Source organism: Macaca fascicularis, chromosome 3 (genome assembly GCF_037993035.2).
Source record: "Macaca fascicularis isolate 582-1 chromosome 3, T2T-MFA8v1.1".
Lineage (NCBI taxonomy): Eukaryota > Metazoa > Chordata > Mammalia > Primates > Cercopithecidae > Macaca > Macaca fascicularis.
Window position 1 is genome coordinate 174,264,871 of NC_088377.1, and position 5,373 is coordinate 174,270,243.

Below are 5,373 nucleotides of genomic sequence, written 5' to 3' on the forward strand. Positions count from 1 at the left end.
AAAGGCTCCCTGGGTCAACCAGCTCTCAGATCTGGTACAGGATTGCCACCAGAATTCAAGGCCCACAGCCCCCAGTTCAGTGCTCTTTCAAATATACCCCTAGACTATGCCCCTACCTAGGGCAGAGCACAGCAAGATGTGGGCAATATCTTTGGATCACTAGTCCCTAACAGAGCACATGCCCCCTCTTTGTGAAAAGTTTTCTGAATGAATAATCATCGTGTTGCACTTTCTGTGAGACTTGAACCTCTGGCTAAGCTAATTAATTAATTAATCAAAGTGATGGCGATTTACATTCCCCAACCGTGATCGTCACATTTTCCTGGAGGCCACGAATGGTAGGATCACGGGCCCTTCAGCTGAGGAAACATGTCTAGTGAGGAGCCCTTTACCACCTATCAAGTGAAATGCCATTAGACAATTTCCTGCATTTCACCTTCTTGCAGAATCAACCTATGTACAGAAGAAGAAAGGGAAGAAACTGATTAGGCGGATACAGCCAATGTTTAACATACTTAACATAGCAACTCAGGAGAAGAGAAATTATTTATTTGTACAAACATTGGCCAACAAAACCAGTGCCCATGGGGCGTGGCCTTTGAATTGTGTAGGCTGCAGTGGCAATTTGGTGGGTTGCATCTTGCATCATGCCCACCCTTTTTCTTGGTCAAACTTAGCAATTTAACTCCAAACATTCTTACCAGATGGCTGGCAGATGTGCCTTTCAAAACCTGGGATGTGAAGCAAATGAGTATCATCCTCTAATTGCCTGCTACCCCGCCCAGACAGACACGGCACTCACGCCGGCCAGGGGCGAAACCTCAGAACCCTCCAGAACATAACTGTTCATCATCCATAATGTGCGACAAGCCAGGATGCGTCTAAACAGGCCAGGAGAGTTCCGAGGGGGACAAGCTAAGTAAGACAATAAACACGTTGTAAGGCAGATTGAGTGAGGCCATCAATGATGGATGAATGTTTGGTAAATCAAAGAGATCTAAGTTTTACGAGGACAGCCCCATTGGAGAGCTTTTGGTCACAAATTAGAGGCATGCTTGGGTCCTCAGACACGCAGAGTTGACTGCTGCAAAGACAGCAAGAGCGATCAAAGCAGCCAGAGGGAGAACGGGTAAGTGAGATGAATGGAGATCAAATCCCATTATAACCAATTCTATTACAAAGAAAATTTCACCTTAACAAAAATATACCCAAGCCCCAGGCATTGGCCCATAATAATCATATATTGTTCAAATAAGCCGGTGCTAAGCATGCTGTTCTTCAGTTCTTCTCTAACAGTCCCTAGCTATCACAACACTCCAGCTCACACATCCCCATTTCCCGCATGATGAATTACTGGCAGCGTGTGACAATACCTGCATTCTTTTCCAACCCCCTGACTGTGGGAGGTGACTTTTGAAATGCCCTCTTGGAGGGTGATGTTCTGAAAAACTTTAAGGAATTGGTCTTTATAAGAATCTTTACCTCATCTCATAGTTTCCATCAAATTAGCTGCCTAGCTCCAGGATCATCAGGAAGATAATTTAAAATGTTAGATAAACACCTCCATAGATGCAGGAAAACACGGGGGGCGGGGGGTTACAAAGATATAAACCCTGGTTATTTGCTTACATTTGAACCCAATCTTTTATTTACTTTTTAATTTCTATTAACTTTTTCACACACAGTTTTTTATTTTTATGGGCTTAAATATAAGATTATTCCATCTTTTTCTGTTTTAATTTTATTATACGTATGTAAAGTATATAACATGATGTTTTAACACACATATAGAGAATGAAATATTAATAGTTACTATAGTGCATTAAAATATCCATTTTCCCACAAATTTGCCCAATTTTTTTTTTTATATAGTAAGAGCACCTAAAAATCTACTCTTCTGGGAAAAAAATCTTGAATGCATAACAATGTGTATCACAGCTTCGCTTTTAACAGGAAAAGACTTGGAAACAACACACATGTTTATCAACAGAATACATAAATAATGATCCAATGGAAAAATGCATAGTTGTCAAAATTAAGGAACCTAGGGCTTACATGTATCAACATGGATCCATTGTACAAAAAAAAAGTTTCAGGCAGATATATGCAGTATGATACCTTTATATAAACTTAAAAGTACACGAAATAAGATATTAAGGACATATGTGGCCAGATGCTGTGGCTCCATGGGATTACAGTAGCCTGTAAACCCAGCTACTTGGAGGCCAAGGCCAGAGGACTACTTGAGGCCAGGAGTTCAAGCATAGCCCGGGCAACATAGCAAGACCCTATCTCTACAAAAATATTTAAAAATTAGCCAGGTGTGGTGGCTCATGCCTGTAGTCCCAGCTACTCTGGAGACTGAGGATGGAGGATCGCTTGATCCCAGGAGTTTGAGGTTGCAGTGAGCTGTGATCCTACCACTGCGCTCCTGCCTGGGCGACCAAGCAAGATCCTGTCTCTTTAAAAAAAAAAAAAAAAAAAAAAAGTATAGATATTAAACGTATAAATACATGATGCATGGAAATGAAAACATCAAAGTTAGAACACTTGTTTCATCTTGGGACAAGATAACCATGGTGGGTTTCAACTATACTTACATATTTTGTTTCTTAAACTGATAGGAAGATGCATAGTATTGATACAGGAGTGCTGGGAAAGGAAGGGCATGGTCCCTTTAAGTGAAAGGAAGAAGGGAGGGGAAGTGCTGGGTAGAGGAGGGCGTGGTCCATGGTTAGGGCTCTACCTTACGGACCCAGGTGAGGACAGGCTCTTCTGACTTTTCCCAAAACGTTGCATTTCCCAAGACCACCCTGGCTCTCCACGCCCCCATCCTGGGCCTATAAAAACCTGAGACCCTAGCAAAGCAGAGACGGAAGCTGCTGTATGGTGAGAGGAACACATCGGCGGAAGAAGACAAGCAGCCGGACATTGAGGGGAGCATGCTAGCAGAAGAGCACGCCAACAGACGGAACCCGCACTCTGACTGATCTCAACCGGCGGGACAAGGCAGAGTTTGGCCGGGGCAATTGGAGGAAAGCCGGGGCCCCGAGTGGCCCAACTCCAGGGAAAAACCATCTCCCTTCTGGCTGCCCCATGGGCGGAGAGCTACTTCACTTAATAAAACTTTGCATTCATTCTCCAAGCCCACATGTGATCCGATCCTTCCGCTACACCAAGGCAAGAATCCAGGATACAGAAAGCCCTCTGTCCTTGCAACAAGGTAGAGGGTCTAACTGAGCTGGTTAACACAAGCCTCCTATAGACGGCAAACGAAAAGAGCACACAGTAACACACGCCCACTGGGGCTTCAGGAGCTGTAAACATTCACCCCTGGACAATGCCGTGGGGTCACGCCCTTCGAGGGGGCCAAGGGAACCTTTCCCGTGTCAGTATTCATTAAATAGTCTTTGGATTTTTTTTTTTTAATATCTAAAATATTTCCCAATTTAAAACAAAAAGGAGTCAGTGACCAAGAAAATTTGGAATACAAAATTTCACATTTGCATTCCTGGCCCCTGTAAACTAATGTGTCCAGCCCACGTTAACCACCTCTGCCCCTCATCTCAGTAGCTGGTCTTATCCTGAGCTGTACGTGTCTTGTCTCCCATTAACCAATAATGTAGCTGATAGTCCTGTGACTCTGGTCTTGAGAGTAGGCCAGGGGCTCTATTGAAAACAAGTTCATGGAAGTCCTTTATTTCCCCTGCATGAGATTGCTAGTTTATCAGCTATGTACTAGCAATTTTTAATTATGATTATTATCAATGTATGTTCAGAAAATAAGTTTCTTAAATGTCTTTTCATGATGACTAAAGTAATACGTAGTCATTATATAGAATTTGGAAAATAAGTATCAAGAACAAAATGAAAATCACTTGTATTACCACCATCCAGAGGCACTGTAAACCAATATGTATATTTATAACACCAGAATCCCACTGAAACATAATTATATATCTTTATTGTTTTCACTTGGCGTTTCCTTTGACAACATAATTTTATTAGCAGAATAATATTTCATCTCAGGGATGAATCAGAATTAATCAACCATCTCCACACTGTTGAACATAAAAAGTCTACATTTTCTCTAAAAAATACATTCAACACAGTATTTGTAGTTAAAAAACAAACACTTCCACTCAGATTTCAGATTCACATAATTGTGATTAAATTGCAAGATCACCAGGTACAACAGGTTTGGGAATAAACAGAGTAGATTCTTAGAAGGCAAGAAACTCTATGAAGCCTTTAGTGCATTCCTGGCGTCTATCAGAGCGTGTCACTGAAGGAACTGGGAGCTTGGTAATTGAAAGTCAGTTAAGAGAGTAGAATCGCGGAATCCAAAAGGTGTGTTATATATGTTTATTTGACAGATAATTACCCAATTCCCCTTCAGAAGTTCATAACTTACATATGAAACATCAACCTATGAAAAGGATAGTTTCTCTGCATCCTGACCACACAGAACATTGCATTTTTATCAGACTGACAAAAAGTTTGCTGATCTATAAGACCAAAACACTGGTATCTCATTTTTGTTTTGATTTGCATTTAATTATTAGGAAAACTGAGCCTACTTCCATGCTTCTTTGGCTGTTCATATTTCTTTTTATGTTACTTCCCCATGCATTCATTGACCTAAGTATGTTTCAGAAATGCTTCACTCTTCTGGCCGGGCATGGTGGCTCATGCCTGTAATCCCAGCATTTCAGGAGGCCAAGACGGGTGAATCACCGAGGTCAGGAGTTTGAGACCATCCTGGCCAACATGGTGAAACCCGGTCTCTACTAAAAATACAAAAATTAGCTGGGCGTGATGGCGCACACCTGTAATCCCAGCTACCTTGAGGCTGAGGCATGAGAATCATTTGAACCGGGGAGGCAGAGGTTGCAGTGAGCCGAGATCACGCCACTGCACTCCTGGGTGACAGAGCAAGACTCCGTCTCAAAATATGTATATATATTCTTCACTCTTCTGATCTCTCTCAGTGGTAGCCCTCCCAAGTCTTAAACCTTTATGACTTTTTCCTGTTTCTTTTGTCATCTTCATGGATATGGGGAGGGAGGAGAGATAAAACCTGTGTATCTAGTCTGCCATCAATTTTTCGCAGACTTTTAGAATCCATAGACTTACACAACTTAAAAATGGGAATTGTCAGTTCTTTGTTTTGCTAAGTTAGGACAATTAAGGAGGAAAATCTCCTACCATCCACTTTGACCATTATTTATTTAAAAAGGAGAGAGGAGGTGCAGATGGGTGAGTGGTGTGAGGGGATAGGACATTTGAATATATCTACAAGAAAAGCAAGAGCACAATTTCCAAGCTAAGGATGGCCCATCGAAAGGACAGCTGCTAACCTTACACCAGGGT